The sequence below is a fragment of the Puma concolor genome, chromosome B1 (genome assembly GCF_028749965.1).
Source record: "Puma concolor isolate L17-30 chromosome B1, mPumCon1.1.hap2, whole genome shotgun sequence".
Lineage (NCBI taxonomy): Eukaryota > Metazoa > Chordata > Mammalia > Carnivora > Felidae > Puma > Puma concolor.
In genome coordinates this window covers 160,539,987-160,566,685 of record NC_141670.1, presented here as the reverse complement: position 1 = coordinate 160,566,685, position 26,699 = coordinate 160,539,987, and the positions used below count along the sequence as shown (strand labels likewise).

General features: G+C 36.0%; 1 protein-coding gene across 1 annotated transcript in view; it reads left to right on the top strand.

Annotated features, from left to right (window-relative positions):
- LOC147581978 (uncharacterized) overlaps window positions 1–26,699 on the top strand; it is a 187,810-nt gene that overhangs the window by 8,196 nt on the left and 152,915 nt on the right. The gene's annotated exons all lie outside the window — the stretch shown is intronic.

Genomic DNA, 26,699 nt, shown 5'->3' with positions numbered 1-26,699 from the left:
GGATGTATGATGTGACAAAGGAATGGTCTTTTGTACAAATGGATAAAACAGTTCATTGAAGGTGGTGGGAAGAATGGTGCTGATCTATGCAATTTTGGAAATAAGTAGAGTTTGCAAAACTAAAAGGCAATGTCTTCCAGCTGATAAAATGGTGTCCCATGGGTGTATGGGTTAATGATTTAAAAATTAAGTATAAATGGATAGTGGATAGTGGGAGCCAGGTTTCCATTGTTGGAGTAGAAGTTTACAAATAAGCAAGCAGAGGAGGATAAAATGATCCATGTGGGAATGGATTCAAGTTTGGCACATTAGTATGACCTGAAGTTTTGGCTTAGATAGACAGGTATGTGTTTATACATGAATTGGCACACTCACCTAATTTCAGCTGTGAGGCGCTAAGAACAATGAAACTCCAGTAACAATGAGTACATATAACACCTATAACTTGATTTCTAGTATCATTCTCCAGTGCAGTGCCAGAAAGTAAGAAAATGCACACACACACACACCAGTGGGATATGTGAGAGGGATATAGGTGCCAACTGAAAGAGTTCCTTTATACTTGCTGAAATTAAAGACAATTTGAGCATAAAATAATATTGGATTATAACCCAAAGTATAAAATAAATACCCATGACTCCATACTGATATATATGACTAAATAAAAATAATAAATAAAAAAATAAATAGGATAGGATAGTGGAGGATAGCATAGACAAATCTACCATGTAGAATTCTAAATAATTTCATGTACATACTCTGTTCCCAAGGGGGTGGAGCATAACCACACAGTCTTTAAGTGTGGGCTGCACATGATGACTTCCATTCAAAAGGTACAATATGGAAAGGGGAGGAAAAGTAATTTTGCAGTGGGGAAACCTGACAACCACTACGTTAGCTGGAGGCAGCTGATCAAGGTTAAGGTGATCAGCAGGGACAAGTCATATTGATAGCATATACCCTTGATATGATGTGATGAGAATGACACTTTACCCGTGTGGTCTTTCTCCCCAATTCCATAATTCCACATCTAATCAGGAGGAAAACATCAGAGAAATCCCAACTGAGGAACATTCTACAAAATACCTGATCAGTACTCCTCAAAATGTCAAGGTTATCAAAAACAAAGAATATCTGAGAAACTGTCACAGTCAAAAGGCACCTCAGGAGATTCGACAAATAAATGTAATGTGACTTGCTGGGTGAAAACCTGCAACAGAAAAAGAATATTAGGTAAAAACTAAGGAAATATGAATGGAATATGGACTTTAAAAAACAATAGTCTATAAATATTCTTTAATTGAGACAAATACACTGTAAAAATGGAAGATGTTAAAAATAAGGGAAACTTGGTGTGGGGTATTTGTAAGCTTTCTGTACTATTTCTGCAACTTTTCCATAATCTATAACTATTCTAAATTAAGCATTTATTTTAAAAAGTTAATGTGGTAGATTCCAACATATGGGTATTATTTTCTGTAGTTGAGTTTACAAACAAGCCATTCTTTGCTAGTTAAAAATTAAATCCAGAGTAAGCAGTTTTTCTCATTGCCCTTTTCAATCTGTTGAGAAATGAACTTGGCTGAAAGATAAATCTGTTTTTTTTTCTTTTGTTTATTGGATGATCTGCTTTTAGCAGAATTAGAATTAGATGTCTGAGTAGTTGCTTATCCTTTTATATATCCTGAATTAGTGCCAGTTTTGTGATTTTTATATTAAAAACAATCTGTGGATCTACATTCTCTATAATGTTAGGTAATTTATTGCCTGTTCTCACCATATCACAATTTTATACTCATGTACTTGATCATTTCAGGCAGTTATTTTTTGTTTCATTTCTCTCAGGATTCAGCTCCTTGTTTCTATTATTTACCAAAGTGTGTTAAATCCATATGTTTTTCTATCACATTTAATTATGAAATGCCTAAAGGTATTTATTTTTTCAGTTAACAACTATTACAAAACTCCAGTGTTCAGTGGCATACAATAATACACATTTATTTATTCCTAAAACTGTGGGTTGTCTAGGGATCAGTTGATCTAATTTGAGCTTAGCTGGGGTGCTTCTTACTGTGTCTTTCTTTCTAGATTGGAAAACTAGTCCAGATATATTTTTCTCATTGTGTTGATCAAAGGTGAGGAGAGCACATGGAGACAGGAAAGGTCTCTTGAAAACTAGATTTGAAACTAACACACCATCAACCCTGCCTGTCTTCTTCTATTGGCCAAATCAAAGCACATGGCCATTTCCAAAGTCAAGAGCCAAGGAAGTATTCTCCATCCACAGTGGAAGAGCACTTTAAATTTTTCAAAGCATATAGTAACACAGAAGAAAAAAATGAAGACTAGAAACACAATTAACAACAGTATTTTTTATTCACTTTTCTGTTTTCTGATCTGAGAACAATGCCTGACACATAGCAGGTATTCATTAAATTTCTGTTGAATGAATGGATGAGTGAATGTTTGGCTAAGTAGAGAGGTACTTCATTTTCTGAGGTTTATAGTTGTGGAGAGATGCAAGTGAATTTTGCATGCAAAATTTTCAATGACTTAGAATCATCATAGCATTGTCTTTATGATTCCTAGTCAAAAAGCGTCTTGGTGGCATCCACAAAATACGTTAAATTTCAAGTATTCTGCTTTTACTTTGTGTATGAGAGAAGATAGCCCATAGTCATCTATCCAAAAAATTTATTTTCTGACTCTTTTTGCAATTCTTTTCCTCATAAAATCTGTGTATAATAAACTTTCATGTTTTCTTGTGAAATCTGTGAGGCTTCTCTTCATGCTGCATGACCTCTTTTTTAGATATTATCTTGCCATTAGTAAGATGGCAATGAGTAGAATCCTTACGTTGATTTTTGTCTAAGAAATGTTTTCTTATGCTGTTCATGTTTTCTTTTGTTTTGCTTTCAAGTGTAAGAAGTAACAACACTATTTGAATTGCTATCTTAAATTTTCTGCATTTTGAGATTTTGACAGAAAACTTGTTATAGAAATCCAGCCAGTGCATGGGAATATACTGATACCTCTAGGAGGTGACAAATATAAGAATGACATCAGTGGCTATCAGGTGATATCTGAGGAAGTATCACCATTTAGGTTTTAGAATCAGAGAAGACTGAGGGCTAAAAATAACAATTATAATTTTTGTTAAAGTGCTGGATACTATAGTGCATTAATGAAATCCCCTTTTAGGATGGCAGCGATTATTCCTCCTTTTGGCTGATGGCTCACACATGAATCCCTTTCCAGGCTGTGGAAGGGGCTGCCTCACCAAATATTCTCCCTGCCTTCGGGGGAGCTTTGCATCCAATGACCAGTATATACCAGGTGCAAATGCCTGGCCTCTGGCTTCAATCTGAGATGACTCTGAAGGACCAGAACTCCCTGGAGACCAGCTGAAGCCTCTAAGCAACTGCATTACAGTTGGAACTCACCTTCATCTCAGTCTTGCTCCCTTCTCTTTTCAGGCATCATTCTCTAGACCATTCCTCAATTCCATCCAGCACTTAAATCTCCATCATGGAGTTGGCTTCCAGGGCACCTGAATAAGCCACTACCTGTAAGAATGATTCCACTTACTTGTAGAGATGTGAATAACTCTGTCCCCTTTCTTTCCTTTCTTGTCATGTCACATTTATAATACAAGGTAGTGTATTATCCCTGGAGAGTCACTTTAATTGAAGAGTTTTTAGGTTGACACATGAAGTGATACTTAGCCACAAATATTCAACACAAAAGATAATTAAACAACTGATTTCAAATTTCACACTACAGAGAGAGATTTTTCTCAACAATGGATAATTGTACACAAATGTCCAGAGTGTGAAAGAAATAAAGCACTGATATACTAAAATTTATATATATATATATATATATATATATATATATGTCTTAATCTAATTTTATATATATACATATATATATAAATCTAATCTGAATCTAAAATTTAATCTAAATCTAAATCTAAAATTTATATATATATATATATATATATATATATATATATATATATATATATATATATGTCTTAATCAACAGGCTTCTGTAAGTCTTAAAAATGGCAATGGCAAAAATAAAACCTACAGGGAATTTGAATTATTGAATAAGATACTCAGAAAGAGATGATAAATTATGAATTGTGATAATATTTCTAGCTATGTTTTTTTTACTTGAATGTCTTATCAATACAACGTGTTTCACAAGAGTGAAAGAGAAATCAGCTTTTCAGAAGAGAAAAAATTATTTAATTAGACATAAATAATAGTAGTTCTATAAATATATTTCAGTCTAAAATAGCTAAAGAATATTTTACATTGTCCTGAGGAATTAATGTACCTTCCAAAGTGCCCTGACTGGTCCTAAGATGAATCTTCAATCTCATTGAATCTAGTTTAATAAACATTTTTCCTCCATGTTAAAATACACATAACATTTTAATGTTGCTTTGTAAACTTGTGGGAAGAAATCTGTTACCCATGTTAATTATCTTAAAATGAAATTGTGGCTTTATTTGGCATTTGAAAAAAAACAGTGCTTTATACAAAGTTAAGAGAAATCAGGCTATAATATGGCATGCAGTGTCACCCAGTATAAAATATAATAGCTATGAAGGAAAACATGTACCCTTCTAATTTAATTGTAGAAACATGGCTTATCTGTGTATACATATATGCAGTTACCTAGGCATAGTTTTGTGTGTGGTGGTATAAGCATACATTTATGTGTATAGTTGTGGGAGGCACATGCATATGTGTGTGCTGTTGAACAATGAATTACTCTATACGAGGGCAACAGAAGGAAGATTCTACATATCTTAGTCTAGGATTAAATATTGATTGCCTTAGAAGGTAAAGTGTAGGTATTGTCAAGCTATCAAATGCACTTATTGAAGGTGTTTTTATGTATGTTTTTAATGCAAAACACTTCTTTGAGTAGGAAAAGAGATGGATTCTACCCATGAGGAGTTTATATTCTGACAAAGTCATAAGCATCCTGATTTATACCACATTGATTAACTTAATGTTAGCAACATAAATACTTGGGGACTCCTTAATCCAAGGTTCTCTCCCACAGCCACTAGGCAAATATTTGAACAGCACACCTGCATTCTCAACTTGTCAACATTTTTAGAGACTGTCAACATTCACAGGAAAACAAAAAGAATCCCTTCTGCAAGTTGGTTCTGGTCCCCCTATTGATTACATGCAATTACTGATAGAATGATTTAATTCTCTCTCTCTTTCTCTTTTTTAACTCCTCACCTTTCAATTCTCTCCCTTTCTCCCTCATTCTCTGTCCCTACCTTCCCTCCAACTCTGCTTCTCTTCCTGAAATAATGACTTCAATAGAATTTGTTCCCTAACATCTGCAGTCGGGGAACAATTATTTATAAATTATCCATTTAGGGGATGTTGCAATAGGATATAAATTACACACACTATTGAAAATCTGAGCCTGGAATGCACCATTGCAGATTTCCTGGCCATATATCTGCAAAGATGACAGCACTGAGACTCCTACTGAGGTCACCTTCCACTCCTGTCCCCCCTCCTCCACATCCCCCTCTCCCCCACTGAACCTCCCTTACTGTGGTTCCATGGTTTGACACACCAAGGTTACATCTAGAGGACTATGGCTAACTAAACTTTCCTGGCATCATAGTCTCCCTTTAGCATTCATCTGAATCATAATACCCTTCAATTGTCCTTCATCTCCTTTTTTTCACATTTCCACACTATTCTGCCCTTTAAGTTCTGAAGCCTTCCATAAATCTTCAGCCTCTTCATTGACCATCCAGGTGTCCCCTGCCTTGATAAAGATTTGTTAATACACCGATATTCTGACATTATTATTATTATTATTATTATTAGGCACAGAAGGATACTTTTTGCCACACCCAACATGGTCGAATGCCTGAAAGTGAGTTCAACATTTTTCTACCTTTTTATTGCCATTTCTTCTACCCCTGGGGGGAAAAGTCTCCCTCCTCTGTGTTCAATGCTGCATGTCTGTCACCGCATCTGGTCTCATTGCAATCACTAACCAACGTTATAGGCAGTTCCTTATATCCGATGTATTAATGTTTTCTCTCAACCACATAATTCATAATCATCAGTCAGGGTGATTTCAGTGTTCATGTTGATGATGAATCCAGTACCTTAGCTCTTTCTGCTCTATGTGATATCCTGAATTCAATGAAATTTCATTTCTATCCTGGCTTTTGTTGTCAACATACATACTCTGTGACTCTCATTATGATAATCAGAAACACCAAACTCCGGTGTCTTACTCGCTATTTATAGTCTTGATGCTCTCAGTTCTTTCAGACACTCAAACTCCAACTTTTTTTTTTAATCACATATCCACTTCTACTTCCTTGATGCCACGACCTTCTCTCAGTAATTCATCTCTCTTTTGGCTTTACTTTTGTTGCTCTCAGGGTGTGTTTTATGGACCCTGATCAATACCATCAACGATGTTGCATACCTGCCTCTGTTGCATCCTTCCAGCAAAACTACAACCCTGGGTGCATGCTAATGACTTCCTGGGGCTAAGAGAGTTTGAATAAAACAAGTCAGCCCTCAAAATTGATGTAACCACAAAATCATGTACTTCAACGTCAGATGTACCTCAACCTCGCACAACAATGGTTTTACTCATACTTGGTTAATTACTTCTGTTCTGCCCAGCTGTTGTGCCCACACTTCACTTACCTGCTCTCCCTCAGCAGATGATTTTACTTTCATACATCCTACTTCCAAACAGTTGAGGCTTCTAAGTGTCAGTTGCCTCATTCCCTTGCCCCAAATTCATTGATATCAGAATGTACCCTCACCCCCCTTTCCTAAAACCTCCAAGGAAAAGATGTTAAGCAGCACTGGTTCCTACAACAGAGAACCCTGAGATACCTTAGTCCTGCTATCAAAGCTACATGTTTCTGATTATTCTACATATAATTGCCAAATATGTTTTTTAATTCTTATGTATCATTTCCTCAACATAATGGTAGTTGGCTTAGAGACTACTTCCACTGTTCAAGGTGTCTACAAGTTTACCTTGCATTCGTTCAGGGACTTGCAGCTCAGGATTTCCTTCTTTGGTTGCTCCTCAGAGGACGTGCATGAAGTATGACCACCAGGATGACTCAGGTTCTCTTTGATTGTCTCTTTCCCTGGTCTTACCATTGAGCTCTGGCAGGTCTTATTGGTATCACACCCAGCTGTTAGACTCCATTAATTTCTAGCTGACTGTTCTCTTGTTTTTAACAATGCTCAGGGTTATACTTTGTAACAGTCTGAACCAAATAAAGTTATGTTGTTTGGTACAATCAGAGTGTTACCAGTCTTTCAGGCTCGTTCCACCTTTCCATTGGATGGATAGGGAGGATGGATGCAGCATGGTACAGAATCTCTGCACTATAGAATAAAAGCTGGGTGGAGTGTGACCTCAGTCTTGACCAATTTCCCCATCTGCATCCTCCCTGTTGGTGTGATGGTCGGTGTGTGTTGGCTGGGAGGTGGCAACAGAAACTGCTGCTGCATGGCTGTCGCTACCACATAGTATAGATCTTCTGCAGCTCGGAGTTGGGGGAAGTGGGATCTGCCAATATTCTCTGGCTGTCAAATCTACCTGGAATGGCCCTTCCACCCTGGGAGCTGAGGAAATTGAATTTGTATTTTGGCTGCTAAGCCTACCCCAGCAACTCTCCCCTAACACAAAGCTTTAAGGAAATAGGGGACTACATGTACTTTTCATCTGTATCCTCTCTATGTAGTGGAAGTTAAGAGGAGGGAAATTGTCATGTTGCCCTGATGCCACTAGCTGCTTGGTAGAGGGCTTTTACAGCATGGAACTATGGGAAGCAGAGTATACTGATGTTTACTCGCTGTGGAATCCACCCAGAACAGCTTTTCCACGTCAGGGACCTGAAGAAGATGGGAACTGCTGGTACAGTCTTCTGCAGCACAAAGCTGCAGGGGTATGGATGCAGCCTTTAGCTTGAGTGCCATGGTATCCCATCCTTTGTAGTAGGCTCCATAGACTATGTTGAATTAATGTTTCTTGAGTTGTAAGCCCTTTGAGCAATCTCCAGAGAATCTCCTTTGATTGACTGACTTTGCTAATTTTGATTAGTTTAATAGATGTCTCTCTGGGGAATAAGATTCCTCAAGCTTCTCACAGTACTATTTAGAAGTCCCACCTCTGAACTCATTACAGTTTATCCAAAAACCTGATTCTCTATTATTAATATCACTAAATGACTCTGTTGTACACCCAGGTATCTAAGCAATAGACTTTGTAGATTTTCCCAGATTTCTCAGTTTACTTCACTTCCATAGCCAATTAATGACTAATTCCTGCCCATTTTACCTCCTAGATAAGTCTTAAATCTCTGTATTTCCCCCTACTCCCACTATCACTCTTCTACTTAAGACTCTCAGCTTCCCTCTCCTGCCCTGTTAGAATGGCATTGTCAAGAGTCTCCATGCATTCATTCTTGACCACCTTAAATAACTACAATAAACTATATATTCTATTCTGAATAAACTATAATCACCTGCTGAACACTCTTTAATAACTTGCCTGTAGAATGAATTACTAAATCCTATCATGGTTTTATGGCCCCAGCCATGAAGATTCTCTAAAGTCTTAAGTTTTTCCACTCCTTTCGGCATTCTTGCCTTTTACTCCCTGGAAGGAAAACATGTCTGTGTGTTCTGCTTATGCCCTTTATTTTATGTTTTCATTTGTTTATATAGATTGTTCCTTTGACTGGAGCACTTACACATCTTCCTTTCTCTTGATAATTTTAGTCATTCTTCAAGGCTCAATTCTGACATTTTACTCCCTAGAGAAGCATTGAGGCTCCCCAGGTTGAGCTAAATGTCCCCTTTTGTGCTTCTCTAACCCTTAATGCAAACTTCTTTATAGCATCAATTTTATTACCTGTTGAAGTTCCTCCTGCCATACTCTGAGTTCCATGAGGCAGAGGTTATGTTCTTTTCCTTCCCCTCTTCGATGGCTTCTTATTGTTCTGAGGATGGGTAATGGAAATCTTTATCATGACCAGCAAGGCAGGGGGTAATCATATGATCTCTTTTTTGAGGTCTTTGTAGATGCTGTTCTTCAGTTTGATATGGCCTCTCCTGTTCTACCTCTACTCTTGTTTCTCCTCAAATGCTGACACACACATTTCTCCTCCCTGTTACCTTGACTCATACTTTTGCTTTCACTTTAAATACTATTTTATTGGGGAAAGCTTCGCTGGCCCTAAAATTACATTAACTCTCTCGTTTATATTCCCTTGATACCCCTTTTACTATTTCTTCATATCACTTTGTAATTACACATTTTTCTGATTATTTTATTAGTGCCTATCTTTCCCCAAGAGGGTTTAACTCTCTTCTGGCAGGGATTTATTTTCTGTGCTTTTCCTTTTACCTCTATTGCTCTGCACAATGCCTGGCACTTAGAACACTTTCAGTAAATAACAGGTTGAATATGCTTGTGAATGGCTGATTTACTTTTACATTGATACCAGTACTGGACTCAATGCTTCATGTATAACAGACTTTAAACTCTGCTTTTTGAACTGAAATTAATATTGCAAAAGGCTGACATTCATGAGATATTTAACAGTGAAAAATGAAACTATTAGGAAACACACAAAACAAGTCATATTTATATTTCAATTTTCAATTTTCCACTGAATTATTTTTACTGGCAACAAGGCATATTTAATAGATTCAGTATTCTGGGCCTGTCAATTAGATAGACGAGGCTTAGATTTCTATAAGTATATGAAAATATCAGTTTTCCTTTGCCTCAGCAGAAACACCTCTGTGAAGTCTTGGTTGGAGCCTTCCCACCTCTTGACCTGTCACATCAGAGCAAATCAACTCTGCTCAGATGGGTTCTCTCTATGTGTAGCACTTGTCCTTATCAGCCCATTTGAGGACACTAGATTAGCTACTTACATACCTACTTCCTGTGCTGGAATGTGGGCTCTTTGTCATTTTAATTTTCGTATCCTCAGCTTCTATCATGGTGTCTGGCACAAGTAGGTTTTCAGTTAATATTTGTCCAATGAATAAATGAATCAATTAATGAGTGCCTCAAAATCACTAAATGCTTTTCATAATGGAAATTATAATAAATGGCTCAGCCTAGAATTACTTCATCTGAAAAAAGCCATTTTCCTCGCAATAAGTAAGCCAAACAATTAATATATTTACTAAATTTTCTTTCTGCTTGACATATTTGATGCTTCTACTTTAATTTATTTGTTATTTATTCATGTATCTGTTTCAATGTGCTATCTCCTCTTGTGGGAAAATTTTACTAATTTTGAATAAAAACCCAAGTCTAAAATTGATCATTAGAATAATTTAGTGCAATTAAGAGAGTGTGGTTCTAATTACATTATCAGAATAAGAGTAATTGTTCTTGCATATCCATAAAGCAACTTTCTTTGAAATCTCCAAAATACTTATATAAAGGAAAAAAGAAATTCTCAGCTTGGTGATCTAATTCTTTAAATGGTTATTCTGGTCAAAACCTTCCATCACAGATATTAATGATACAGTAGAATATAATGGAAAATAACAGCTATAAACAATTATATAATATATGAGAAAAATCTTATTAATACTCTAAAGACATTTCATTTATTTCATAATTTTATGTAAGCAAGGGCACATGTTTAAGTTGTTATCTACACTTCTTCTCTGGGGTAGACTGTTTAGTGCCCTGTAAATTATCTGTATTTGGGGGCACTTGGGTGGCTCAGTTGGTTAAGCATCCAACTTCAGCTCAGGTCATGATCTCACAGTTTGAGTTCCAGCCCAGCGTCAGGCTCTGTACTGACAGCTCAGAGCCTGACTGATCTTTGGATGCTGTGTCTCCCTCTCTCTCTTTGCTCCTCCAAAATCTATCTCTTTCTCTCTATCTCAAAAATAAATAAATAACCATTAAAAAATGAATTATCTGTACTTTTTTTTATTGATTATCAAAGTTGACTCAATTTAATATACTATCTAATATGTTATTGTACCACATACCATGTGATGTTATAGGGACACATGATATAGGCAGGCTTCTTAACTTCAGGCCAGGTTTTAGAACATCTTCAAAGCCCCTGAAATTGACCACACAATGTGTTTTTGGCACTGACAATCCTTGGAGAGGGGTGATTTTAGAATAAAAAGTTAGCAATTCTGAATCCCAATTCTCATGAGCAGCTTTTGTTACCCTTCCACTGAATTGGTATAAAGATCCCAATACAAATCTCAGTTCTTTTTTTCATAAATTTTTCTTTAATGTTTAATTATTTTTGAGAGAGAGAGACAGAGCATGATCGGGGAGGAGCAGAGAGGGAGGGAGACACAGAATCCAAAGCAGGCTCCAGGCTCTAAGCTGTCAACACAGAGCCCGATGCTGGGCTCAAACCCACAAACCACAAGATCATGACCTGAGCTAAAGTTGGACACTTAATGGACAGAGCCACCCAGGTGCCCCACAAATCTCCATTTTAAGACCTCTTTGATTTAGCCAGCCTGTTACACATTCCATTAACATAATGATTTGCTTTAACTCGAATAAATTATTGGTTGATTAAGAGATTTGACAATTCTGTCCTTTAATGGAGACATTCAAGATGCATTGACTGTTTTTTTTCTTTTTTGCCTACATTTTTATTTTTACTTTTTTTTTATGAATCTCAGCTAGTCAACTCAATACTGTCTGATAAGTGAGTGGGACTATAACACATAAGAAGGTCTGTTATTTGGCAGAGATGGCAGCCCATGAACTCTAAAAGAGCACTGATTGAATAATATGGCACACTACAAGCCACTTGAGTGAAAAGTTTTTCCAGACTGAGGTGTTAAATTTCATTTCCTTTGCACAGACTTGTAAAGGGCAGCATTTAAGACATACTAACAATGTTAGAGCACTAAATAATAATAATAATAATAATAACAATAATAATAAAACACACCAAAGTGAAAAGAGTAAAAATAACGTGTCTCATAGTTACTTCTGTGTAACCAATTGCAGAGGCTGACTTGTAATTATAGAAGAAAAATGTAAGCAAACAAAACTAAAACATGGCTTTATCATTTCCACAAAGAGATTAGGTTTAGTTCAAACAAACCAACAAACCAAGAGATTTAAAAAGAGAAGAACATAAAAAAGATTGCTTATAAAGCTATTTCCCATGCTCTGTTGGTTCACATTTTCATCTGTTGGGGTCTGTCACATTATGTCCTAATGTAATGACATCTTGGATAACACGGACAAGCGCAAATAGAGCAGCGACAGCAAACGGGGCTGATTTACACAGTGCACTTTGCGGCAATGGAATTAACTTCGCATGTGAATTTTTGCAACATCTAGGCCAAATGCCATTCCAAAAAGCAGCCTCATTTGAACGTCTGTGGTGTACTTAATATGCTCTGGATTTCAGTGACCATGGCAGAACAGAGGCTGAACACTACCCAATGTCAAAATGTGTTTTCCAGTCCTATGTCAGAGTCCTTTAGCACTGCAACATTTGTAATTTCTGAACAATTCCCATAAAACTTAGGGGTTGTTGACCCGAACTAAACTCCCTGTGGCTAGCAATGTCATTCTCTCTCTGTTTCACTTTCCAGGTTGATAAAAATCAATACTTTCTCTCATAGAATTCTGACTTTCCAAGCAGTGTTCAGGTTCATGCGAAATATGTGGAGCAGATAGAGGAACGGGAGCACTTGTTTTATCATCCAGAGCTATTTCCTGTGTTCATTCAAGCAGGGGATAATGCTAGAAATGTTATAAGAAACAATAATTTTGAAATTAATCAGTGTGGGTTTTTTTGATGGAGTGTGATATTTTAAAAATAGTTCACTGTGTCATTACCATCTGGCTTCAATCAAACTACTGTTAAAATAAAACCTTTGAACCCTAATGCCCATTATTAACTCCCATCCTATGTTTGATTTCAGTTATTGCCAATTTATTCTCAAGGAAAATGAAGTTTATAGCTACTGTACCCTTAAATTTTTTTTCAAATGCTAAAAATAACATAAAGCTGTTCCCCACTTGGTTTGACTCTGTGTTACCCCCAGCCAAAGTGAAGAGAAATGGATTTGCTGGGGGGTCTTCTCATTTCTTTCCTTTTGGAAGAAGCTCTTCACAGTGTGTCACTTTTTAAAAATTAATTCATCTAGATATTTTGAAAATGGTTCGGTTTCCTATTGTCTGGACTGGCAAAAGATAATATAACCTCTTCCACCTGACAAGTCTTCCTCTCTGCCATACTCTAAGCCAAGAGTTGGCAGACTTTTCTCTGTAAAGCACCAGATATTAAGTATTTCAAGCTCTGTGGGTGCTAAGTTCTCTGTGGCAACTATCTAACTTCTGCCATGGTAGTATAGAAGCAGCCCATAGATAACATGTAAATGAATGAGTGTAGCTGTATTCTAATAAAACTTTATTTACAAAATCAGGTTTGGAGCCAGATTTGGCCCACAGGCCATAGTTTGTCAATACTTGATCATACCTAATGATTGTCAAACTTTAGTTTACATAGTAATCATCTGGGAGGTTGGCCCAGACCTATTTCTGGGTCCCAGCACACACCTAGTGAATAGAATAGATGTATTCTGATTCCGTATACATAATATACACAGAAGCAGAATTTCTGTATTTAATAAGGAATTCAGGTCATTTTGATTAACTTCAAAGTATATGTCATTGCTCCAGGAAATATTATCCTTGAGAATTTCATTCACGCTCTCTGGTTGAGGTCTCAAGTGTCCTCATTTTTCCTGATTCTTAGGAAATACTCTTCATGGATTTACACGAGTCTATTTCCTTAACACTTATCCAGACATGATAAACCCCAAAGGAAGCCTACAAGTGGGGGCTCAATTCCAGGAGGTATTTGGTATAGGAACAGAGCTGAGCCAGTGCACACACCACATATTTCTTCTTTACTGTTACGTTGCCACTGTGCCTGACGTGAGTACACTTTCACTAAATAAGTATTGACTGACTGACTCAGGACCAGGTAACAACTAGGATGGAAAATATATCAGATTGGGAAAAAAAGTCATGATATTTTTTATACCTGTGATATAAAATTTAACATTTATAAAGATACCACTGAAATATATTTCCAACCCATGTAATGAGATTAAATGCACAGTGCCCTCAAGAGTTCCAGGGCAAGCCCCACTCCTTACAGTTCTTACCTCACGCAACTCTGAAATCCAGATTGTTCTATGGAGGTTCATTTGTAGCAAGTTAGAGAAGTTTTCACCAGTATTTCATCTCATTTATATTTGTAAGGAAACCTTTTACCACTGGGCACCAAAATGCAGTACTTATTTTATTTATATGATTGTGTTATGACTGACTTTTATCATTTTTATATACACATTAAATATTTTAGTTCCAGTTAGTTAACCAACTAATCTGAAACTATCAAAAGTGTAAAGAAGGCATTGCTTATTTAGAAGAGAAAAGAATATAAAGAAACATTCCTTTGCTAATGCATGGCATGTGAGAAGTCTTTTTTTTAATGCAGATGTTAAAATTATCAGCTTTAAAAAGCATTAGGTTTCTTTAAACATGCAAAAGAATCACCTTATGCGGGAGATCATAAAAACTTGCAAACTAATGTACATAAATTGAAAATCCAAACAGAAGTGATCTTTTAAGAAAGTAAATAATCTGTTTCCCAGTGTTGTTTCTTCCAGTCCAAACTGTTTTAGATAGAAATGACAAGAGTATTTACTCACCATAGAGTATGTCTCATCCCTGTTCTTATTCCTTCTCTTCCCTGATCCGACTCCCAAAAGAAGACTCTGGGAAAGACTGGAACACTGTATGCACATCTTTTCATACGTATGCATGTGTATGCATGGGTGCATGGGTGTGTTTTCTGTTGTACACTACAGTGGAATAATATCCAGAGCAGAGTACAAATATGTGTGTGTGTGTGTAGAGAGAGAGAGAGAGAGAGAGAGAGAGAGAGAAAGAGAGAGAGAGAGAGAGTTTATTTTATTTATTTATTTATTTTTTTAATTTGTTTTTTCAACGTTTTTATTTATTTTTTTGGGGACAGAGAGAGACAGAGCATGAACGGGGGAGGGGCAGAGAGAGAGGGAGACACAGAATCGGAAACAGGCTCCAGGCTCTGAGCCATCAGCCCAGAGCCTGACGCGGGGCTCGAACTCAGGGACCGCGAGATCGTGACCTGGCTGAAGTCGGACGCTTAACTGACTGCGCCACCCAGGCGCCCCCCCAAGAGTTTATTTTATAAACAACAGAATACTATATGCCCCACTTTTACTACACTTAGTAATGTAGCACAAAGATCATCCATGGTGGTATACAGAGATCACGATCTTTTAAAAAGTTGCACAGCATTCCATAATGTGAATATACAATAGTTTATACAGCACTTTGGTTTTATAAAATGGTGCCATGATCATCAGTCTCACACACACATTTTTTCACATTTTTGCCTGTGCATGTTTGAGATAGATTTCTGAAAGTAGAATTGCTGATTCAACAGGTAAAGTACATATGTTCATTTTGCTAAGTGTTGACAAACCAACTGTATCCAAGAGGGTTTGCTTACCCACAGTATCACCTAAAGAATATGCTTTTGGGGCATCTGGGTAGCTCAGTGGGTTACACCTCTGACCTTTGGTTTCAGCTCTGGTCATGATCTCACAGTTTTGTGAGTTCAAGCCCTGCATCGGGCCCTGTGCTGACAGCGTGGAGCCTGCTTGGGATTCTCTCTCTCTCCCTTTCTCTCTGTTCCTCCCCTGCTGACTCTGTCTCTCTCTAAAAAATAAATAAATAAACTTTAAAAAAAAGAATATACTTTCAAACCTTTAGACTTTTCCAAACTGACAGTAGATATTGAGTATATCAATGTAGCTTTAGTTTGTGGTTCTCTTATTACAAGAAGACTGAACATCTTTTTCTTAAGGTTGATTTTCATTTTTTTGTGTGAATTATTTATTTTTCTAACGGTGTTGGCCTTTGTCTTCTGTTTTTAGTGGCTCTTTACATATTAGGCATATCAACTCTTTGGGGTAGAAGTTGTCATTATTTCTTTTTTTCTTTGTTTATGTGTGTTTTGCCATACAGGAAATTTTCTTTTTTAGAATTTTATGTAATTAAAACTGATATTTTCTCTTATTGAGTTTGGATTTTATAATTTGTGTCACAATTAGTAAAATTTACTCTGCTCAAATTATAGAGAAAATCACATATTTTCCTCTACTATTGTATAATTTCATTTATTTACTTTCAATTCTCTGATGCAGTTGGAATTTGCAAATTGAAATTCATCCAGTTGTATTTTTTCCCCTATAAGAATCCTCAGTTATATCAACACTACCTGTTAAAAAAGAGTAATCATTCCCAGAGGTTTGAGCTGCTGCCATTATTATATTCTGAATTTCAGAGACAGTTAGACTATTTCTGGGTTTTCCATCCTGATCTGTCTCTCTATTTATGCACTGATACCAGATTTTTAAAAAAATTATGGAGGCTCTATAATGTCAATATTTAGTATGGCTATACCCCTATCATTGAAGTGATTTTTTTCCCAGTGTTTTCCTTGGTTATTCTTGCTAATTTGTTTTTCAAATGAATTTTATCATCAGTTTAGTTTCAAAAATGTAAAGTATCAACAAAACTGATAGAATTGCATTAAGTTGATTAATTAGCATAGGGAAATCCAATATCTTCATGATGTTTAGTGTTTCTATCCAAGAATATCACATATTTTTTTATTTATCTGGGTCTATATATATGTCTTTCAGGAGTATTTTATGATTTTATAAATGTAAGTTTTAGACACATCTTGTTAAATTTATATCTAAGTGCTTTATTTTTATGGTTGCTATTTTAAATAGCATCTTAACTTCTATATCTTACAATTGGCTTCTGATTGCATATTTGAATTTTAATTTATTACCTATAGATACATGTATCCACACATAAGTATAAGATATATTGAGATAGGTAGATGATAGATAGATAGATTTCCCATCATTACAAGTAGAGACTTTTCTTGTTTTTTTTTTCCATTTTTATACTTCTGTTTGCTTTCTCTTTTCTCATTGCATTGACTAACATTCCAGAACTATTCCAAATAATAGGATAGTAGACATCCTTTTCTTGCTTCCTGTGTTTAGTGAGAAAGCTGTTATTGTTTCCTTTTTAAATAAGAATTTGACTTAGATTAATGTATACACATTTTGCTATATATTCACTACATTCAGGTGGTGAACAGAAATTCCTATTTTTAAGAATGTTTAACATGAATGGATGTTGTAATTTGTAAATGTATTTTTGTGTAAATGAATTGTTTTTTTCTAGAAATATTTTCTTTGCTTAGCTTCTGGAACCTGCTTAGTTTCTCCTCTTGCCACTCTGACTTTTCCTTTTTTTGCAGTCCTAAAACCTTTGCTCTCCAAAGTTTGAATGGTTCCAGGCTTATTCCTCCATCATCTCTGTCTGCTATTACTTCTTAGATTATCTCATTGAGGCTCTTGACTTTACATTGCATCCATACACTGATGACTGCCAAGCTCAGCATGAGCAGGGGAGTATGGTGGGGCAGATGTGGGGCTTGATCCTTTGACCATGAGATCATGATGTGAGCTGAAATCAAGAGTCAGATGCTCAATTGACTGAGCCACCCAGGCACCCCTCTCACTTGCTTTTTTATAAATTTGTCATCATCTGAAATATTATATGTGTGCATTTGTTTTGTTATTGTATGCTTTCAACATACCCTAATTAGGAACTTTTATTACGTCACTGTTGGATCTCCAGTAACTGAAAAGGTACTTGGCACAAAATGGGTGCTAGGTATTTATTAGCTGAATGAATATGTAAATAACATATATGGTTCCCTTAGCTTAATTAATAAGTCTCCTTATGGAGCATTCCACAGTGCTAATGTTTCATGGAGCATCATTTAGAAAAATGAGCTAAATACAAGACAATAGTGTTTTTTATTTAAACTTGATGGGAAACTCATTAATTTCTATTTTGCTTTATTGTTGACTAGCTAAAAGATGATATTGAATTAGGTGTTTTTCTCCTGACTCTCTTTATTCATGCCTCAACTGCATGAGTGGATAGCATTTAGAACTATTCCTTTATTTTTATCCAAATTCAGTTAGACTCCATGTTGTGCAGCATAGGTATCCCTCAAATATTGGTCTCATTTTTTTTTTTACCATCTTATCTTCAATGTATTCACCAGGATAGCTAAGAGATTTCAGTTTATAAGCCAAATCTTAGTTTCATTTGAGGCCAAGAAGATTTATTGTGTTGAGATGGTTTAGGTAGGTTAGTCAGGGCCCTGGCGGTGTCTTTTATATCACGATTGCCTTGGGCCAGAAAGGGTGAAGGGCAGCATGAGTGACACACACTTTTCATCTTTGACTTAGAAGGTAACTTTTCTAAAATAAAATAATTAATTCTTTTTTAATAATCTACTCATTCTCTAACAAAGAACATTATTGTACATTGGATACTCCAAACATTTTTGTTGTTTGCATGATTATTTTGTGAATGCTAAGGAGGCATTTATTTGTATCCTGAGCATGAATCTTATGCCTCTGTTTCCTAGGCAACTTTTTCCTTTATAAGAGTAAAAGATCATTAATCCCTACTATATTGCTAGATAAATCTTTCTGTGGCACCCAAATGTCACCTGTTTATATATCATAAACTAGAGTTCTGCAAGTTATCATATGAGAGAAAAACATCTCTATTCCCAATATACCTTTCTTGTGCAAAATACAAATAATTTATATCTTTCTTGGGGTTAACAGGTGTTACAAGACTCTTCAAAATAATTTGTAAAACACTGCTGAAATGCAGTCGCTCAGTGTGAATTCTTGTTGAACTCAATAGAAGTCCACTTATCATTTTCCTGATAAAATCATGCTGCTGAAAGGAATGGGAAGAGGTGCAGGTAAAGAATTCATAGTGCCTAATTTTTAAAAGAAAGTTTCCCAATGGGTTGTTGCATTCTCAAACAAAAACATAATATACCAAAGAATACAGGTGCATGTTGATATTTCATTATATTTCCAACAGTCAGTTCCTGGCCTCTAGGGCAGTGACTTGAAGTAGCAAGTGACAACCACTCAATTGCAAAGCATTTGACAAACATCAGCTATTTTGTGTGTATTTGTGATTGTATCTTCTCTGAATTCTCAACCTAATTGTTGTTTTTGATGGTTTTTAACAAATTCCATTTAACTGAGGGTAGCCATGTTCACAGACCTTGTTTCTGTAATCTCTGTGAATTTAATTGTTCTTTACCTCAAAAAGAAAATAAATCACACACAATTGCCAGTGAATGCCTGAACAGTGGGTTAGTAATGATATTTTTATCATTTCTCCTTTTCATTAAAGTACATCACTTGAATTCATCAAATCTGTCAGCCAAACCACTAAGAATGTGATCGAAAAGCTGTCATTTCTAAATAAGAAACTGGGAGTGTGGTGGTATTCGGCAGACAGCATGGTGTAGTGCAGGCCTGAGTCGGGGGAGTGTGAGGAGCCTAAGGATTTGATAGACCTGGATTCAAATCCCAGCTTTGTTATTTATGACATGACTTAACTTCTCCAAGTCTCGGTTTCTTCATCCATAAAATGGAGATAAAGGTAGCTAGCTTACAGGATTGTTATTTCTTAAAAGAATGTTTGGCATATAGAGTGAAATCTAGACAAGCCAATTACACCTAAATTTGAGTAAATAATTTGCTTTGCTTAATTTAATGTTACCATTTTGTATGAAGTCATCAGTGTACCTTTTATGTTCTCTTCTAATATTGTGCTCTACAGAAGTAAGCATAGAAAGTCCACACACAAAGCATGCCAGAAATGCTTATCAGACTATCACAATATCTTTACTGTTTTCTTTTTGTTTTAAGTTTATTTATTTATTTTGAGGGAGAGAGAGAGCACAGGAGGAACAGAGAGAGAGAGAGAGAGAGACAATCCCAAGCAGGCTCTGCACTGTCAGCGTGGAGTCCGATGTAGGGCTCTAACTCACGAATCATGAGATCATGACCTGAGCTGAAATCAAGAGTTGGACGCCCAACTGACTGAACCACCCAGGTGCCTCAACCCCCTGTTGCTTTCTAATTAATTCTCCACATACGCCGCCAAAATATTCTTTCACGTGTACAAATCAGACTATGCTAATTGCTCAGAATTATTCAGTGGTTCCCATTCATCTACACTAAAGAATAAATTATATAGTCACTGAAAATCTAACCACAGTCAAATTGCAACACCTCTCCGATTTTAACATAACATCTCGGCGACATTGCTTCCTGATAAGTTCATGCTTCTTTGAATGCCACTCTGACATACCAGGCACAGTCTTTCCTGACATATCAGGCATATTTAAGTTCCTCTTTTATACTCCCACTCTATTAAGGGAATTAATATCTTGTACTGAAGCACATAAAGTGCATGAATTAGGATCCCAAGACCCAGGGATGAGATGCTCACAGATGCAATTTATTGGGGTTGCCTAAATTTGCAAAACTGTGGCCATATAGGTATAGTTAGAAGAACCAACCTTGCTGCACTAAAATATATCTAAGGAAGAATGGCACCTGTGTATAGCTAGTTTACATGCAGCTAATCATAAACTCCTAAAAGCATAGGCCTTGTCTTGAATGGTTATATACTTATCATAATGCCTGGCAGAGGTAAGCAGACAATAAATGTACATTAAAGAATGAATGGACACTTTGTCTTACTTGTAACATGAAACATATCCTAAATAAAAGCAATTTTTTAACAAACATTTTACTTATTTAGGAAAAAAATCTGGAGTTAAAGTTATCTCTCAAATCACCCAATGTTTCTTATTTTTGAAACATGAAAAGATGCTTAGCTAATGTTTAAGGTAATTCCTTTTTGACAGAAGAAAGTGAAAACAGAAACTTGTGCACATTCTGTGTGGATCAAAGAATTTTATATAAAAACCAGTAGTTGGTTAGAGAAAAACATTGCATAAAAACTTAACCATACTTTGCTAGACTAAGAACTGCATGGCCCATCATCTCTAAGATTACCTTCTCAATGCACTAATAGAATAAGATTTAATGTAACATGGACTTAAGCCCCCAGTGATTTGGTAATGTGATTTCAAAATAGTTTTCCTTCACTTAGCATAGCAAATTTTGGATTTCTAACTAGGTCAAGTAAGAGACCTTTTTCAATTTTTGTTTCCTCCTTTGGTATCAAGGTTGGTGTGTTTGTGCATGTGTGTGTGTGTGTATGTACCCATGCACATGCTTACTAGATATATCAGGAGGTCCTCTCTGCCCTTATCTATAAGTTTCTTCTTCCAGAATGTCCCAATGTCAGGGTTACGAGTTTTCTCCCTGGTGATTATTATTTTATTGGAATTTAAGTACTCTTTAGGCTTAAATTGAGTTGGAATTAACCCCTTGACATGTTGATAAGCACTGACACTTAGGTGAACCCAGAGCCTGTATCAGTCCATTTCACAATTATCCATTAGGGTATGGTATCTTCCAGTTCTTTAACAAGAGTGGCAGTAAAAGATTCTAGGCCATGGGATGACAGAGGTATTTTTTCTTATAACCTACAGATCAAGGTCTTTTTTTGGTGGTAGAGGCACTGGCAACAGCAGTACAAACATGTAAGACCTCTCAGGATCCCAGTATCCTATGTTGTCTTTGATAAACCATACAACATCTTTGAACCCCGTTTTCCTAATCTGCAAAATGGGAAAGTCCTTGCCCTGAAAACCTGTGTGTATTTTCTCCAAGATTTTGTCTCTGGAGGGAATCTAAACGACAAATTACTACTCAAATATTAATAGGACTTTGTCATTCCTTCACCTGAATAGTCATCTTGTATTGATAAGTAATAACAGCCAGAGGGTATTAGCTCAAATGTTGGATATACAATACATTTTAAGAGGGTAATAGAATGTCACCCCTCCTAAAATTGAGCTCTGTGTACCTAAATGAGAGGTCCTCTGTGCCCTCTTAAATAGTGTTTCACAATCATTGCTTATGCACATCAACAAACACCATAGAATAATTAGGGAGAGTAGAAATCATTATAATGTCAGCCCTTCCTATTATTGAATTGTAACCACTCGATAAGGAACTGCCTAAAGCAATTGCTGAATGCAATAGATCCAACTGTATCTCTTTCAGAGCCAACAGAACCATCCTGCTATAGCCTGCGGGTTCCACACAAGGCCCTTCCCTCAATTAGGATTTAATCATCTTGGAGAGCAGCTGAGACTTTCAGTCATTACTTTTTTTTCCGAGGTCCCATCAATCTTGTCTATCGAAGTAATTTGATTTTTTGATTTCTCTGTAAGAATACTGAGTCTTTTTAGTGGAGAAAAATGATGGGGCGAAACAAAGTGGAAGAAACTAATTTTTATATGATATTTAAATAAAACTCCTAAAAAATTTGTTGTTTTAAATCACTGCATTATACCTGTACCTTAAAGCCTTGGGAGGAGGAAGGAGTCCCTTTGAAGGCTTCACTACTTATTGCTCAAATGCAGCAGTTTAGGCCACATTTGCCATTCAGGTCTGGAGGTAGTAGGTATTGTGGTTAAGAGCTAGGGATTTAGAGACACATGGCTCTGGTTTCAAATCCCAGCTTCACCATTTAGGAACCACATAACCCATATGTATTTATTGCCCTTAAAACCCAGTTTCTTTGTTCCCAAGAAGGAAAAATAATAGTACTACTTTGGATTAAGATTATGAAAATGAAATGGAGTCAATGATCTTAAGTGTCTAAAACAGTTCCTGGTCCATAATAGTGTTTAAAAATAGTAGCCATCATTTTTTAAAGTTTTTGTTGTTGTTGTTGTTGTTGTTTATTTTGAGAGAGAGAGAGAGAGAGAGAGAGAGAGAAAATGAACAAATGGTGGAGGGGCAGAGAGCAGAGAGAGAGGGAGAGAGAGAGGATCCCAAGCAGGCTCCATGCTGTCAGCACCAAGCCCGATGCAAGGCTTGAACCCACAAACCATGAGATCATGACCTGAACTGAAATAAAAAGTTGGATGCTTAATTAACTTAGCCACCCAGGCATCCCATTTTTAATAATAAAAGCTATCATTTTTATTGCCTTGACACACCTATCTTCAGTTCACCATGATGAAAATTAGGTCAATAAATGAAATTAGATGGATTTTTTTGAAGATCAAGATCATCATGGGAATATTTAGAATTAGTCATCATTCTCATATTTTGAAATCATACAGTTTAGCAATATGTACTAAGGGACACCAAAGTGGAGGAACACATTGTTTATCTTTGTTTTTATGCTATCTTTGAATATTTGGAGATTAATTTTTAGCTGATGATTAAATACATTTATTGGCATATAATGATTACTAATTAGTTATCAATGAATCAAAACATCTTCTTTTTTTTTGAGACTGTTGTAGGAAAATAATGTGAAGTAAAGTTTTTAAAATAAACCAACAACATTGTTTCTTTCAACCTTAAAATAAGGCCTTAAGTACTCTTAGACAATTGATTTTGATTCTTTTTTTAAAGTTTTTATTTAAATTCCAGTTAGTTAACAGACAATGTTATATTAGTTTCAAGTGTACAATATAGTGATTCAGCACTTCCATAGAACACCTGGTGTTGATCACAGCAAGTGCACTTCTTAACCACCATCACCTATTTTACCCATTTCCCTCCCCCCTTCCCCTTTAGTAACCATCAGTTTGTTCTCTATAGTTAAGAATCTGTTTCTTGGTTTGCCTCCCTCTCTCTCTCTCTCTCTGTGTCTCTCTCTCTTTTTTCCCTTTTACTCAATTGTTTTGTTTTTTAAGATCCATATATGAGTGAAATTATATGATATTTGTCTTTCCACGACTGATTTATTTCAGTCATACTCTGTAGCTCCAGCCATATCATTGCAAATGGCAAGATTTCATTCTTCTTTATGGCTGAGTAACATTCCATTATATATATGGCAAGATTTCATTCTTTATGGCTGAGTAACATTCCATTATATATTTATATTTATATTTATATTTATATTTATATTTATATTATATGTAAATTATATCTTCTTTATCCATTCATCAGTCAATTATATAAACATTTTATATGTTTATATAATTTGTTTATATAATTTGACTATTGTAGATAATGCTGTTATAAACATTGGGGTTCGTGTATCCCTTTGAATTAGTATTTTTGTATTCTTTAGATAAATACCTAGTAGTGCAATTGCTGGATCATAGGGTAGTTCTCTTTTCAACGTTTTGAGGAAACTCTGTACTGTTTTCCAGAGTGGCTGCACCAGTTTGCATTCCCACCAACAGTGCAAGGGGGTTCCCCTTTCAGTTTTTGATTCTTTCATTACATTTTGGTCTTATTCTGGTTGGAAGTCTGATTATATAGCCTTAAGGTTATGTTTCTGTATCTTTCTTTATCTCTACACCATGAACTCCTCAAGAGTGGAGATCAAATGTTTCATCTTCATATCAAACAAGGATCTCAAACAGAACCCATAGCAGATGATATTCTACCCTTTATAAGGAAGAAACAAAGACATGGTGAATGGGCAACACCTTGCTGTCAAGCCAAATTAGAACTTTATTCTTGTGTTCATAGGATCCTAATTTTAGAGGCCATCAGAGAAGGGTATTTCACAAAACTTTCTGGTTCAATGTTCAATCACCATTTCTATCAAGGCATTTTTTTTCTCCTCTAGCTGTAATTGTGTATACTTGCAAGAGATTTTCTTAAACTTTAGCTTTATGTAGGACTGAAGAAACCATCCTTGGTAACATATTAGCTCACATGTATTTAAGACTACTGTCTTTACTCTCCAACTGAATAAACAATCCTATCACTCATTTTTCTCAACACCATTTTTCTTATCTCCTGAAACTAATAATACTAGTAATAATAATTATAATTATAAGTAACATAATAATTAACGTGCTATGGACTTTACATACACCAAATTATTGCATCTTCACTAAACTCCAATGAGAGTTATTATTGCTATCCACATTTGACATCTTGGAAAACTGAGGCAGTTTAAATGGTTTGCAAAAGGTCATGTAGCTAATAGATAGCAAGCCAGGATATAAACATAGAATGTGTGCTCTTTTCCATTATGCCTCCAAATTGCTTTCCTCAGAGTGAAAACCTCTCTCTCCAGCTTATCATTTGTTTGGGATTCAATTGTGTGATACTGGCACTGTCTATGATAATGCCAAGTCATACTTGATATCCTGAATTTTGTGAAGGATAGGGAAAAAAAAATGAGGACTTCTGCTATTGGCCAATAAATATTGCCATTAGGATTGCACTTCTTTAATTCAACCAGAAAAACAGAAGAAAATATGTGAAACAACCATTTTTTTCAACATTAAACAACAGGCAGTGCATATGTATTATCTCCAAGTGAAGATAAAACCTTAGGCTAGTCTAGGATTGCCTTGTTTTAGTGTCTAAAAGCAGTTTCCAGGCTGCCATGGAGGGAGGTATGGAGGGAGAGAGAGAGCTTAAGCAGCCTAGAAATCACCCCAAGTGAGAACATAGATGTCAGAAGACAGGGGTCTTGAATGTGTAGGGTACAGTACAGGAGAGGAGGGAGAACTAGATCTGGAGATTTGCAGGCATGTGACTCTCTAATCTTTTGTTGGGTACTTACTTGGACATTCGTGACGTGAATCTGTACAAAACTATGTATGTGTGGGGTGGTGGGGGGGGGAATGCTAGAAAGTAGTCGTTGAACTTGCAGCACTTAGTCTGGTGTAAGAATAGAGGATCATAGAGGGAGGTGACTCAGGAAAGCACTGCATGGCTTGCTGGGAAGGAGCTCTTTTAGAAATGAGGATTTTTTCTTTTTATCGCTCACTACCTTATCCGGACTTAAATAGAAACATTCCAATTGAGTGACCTAAAGTTCTCTCTGATGTCTCTCTGCTAGGAAAGGAAGGTCCATATGCTAACTAACTGGCAAGAATTCAAATTCTGAACTCCTCATTTGCATTCCCAAGGACCAGTCACGAGCCAGGGTTGATGAATGCAGCTTGGTAGAACATATGATGAAAATAGTTCAGTGAGTAGATTGTTGGAACTATCCTTGGCCATTGCAAATATGCAACACATGTCCAATTATAACATAAACTTTTCTTTTAATTGAATAAGTTACTTTATTTTTTTAAAAAGGAATTTTATATTATCATTTGTATTTTAGCAGTCAAATAGGGAGTTAACTCACATGGTTTTGGATGGTTGGGGATACATTTCACATTAGAGTTAATCTCATTGAATCCTCAAATAAGGAAAGGACCTAACAGATTTCCTCTCATTTCTTTAGAATAATAATGTAGGGGCCAGAAGAATAATTATTGGTATTAGATACTTCCTCATTATCGTCTTAACAGAAAAGTCTCCAATGATGAGTAAAATAATACAAGATAATGGGAAAATGGAAATAAAACAGTGTCTTTTGCTATTGGAAAATAGGCATATTGAGTGTACTTAATATGCTCTGCTTAAATCACATGCACAAGTTTTTACTGTTTCAGCTACAAAAGACTCTGTTAATAGTGGCTTTCTTGGTGATGAAACAGTGATGAGGAAAGAACAGACATAATT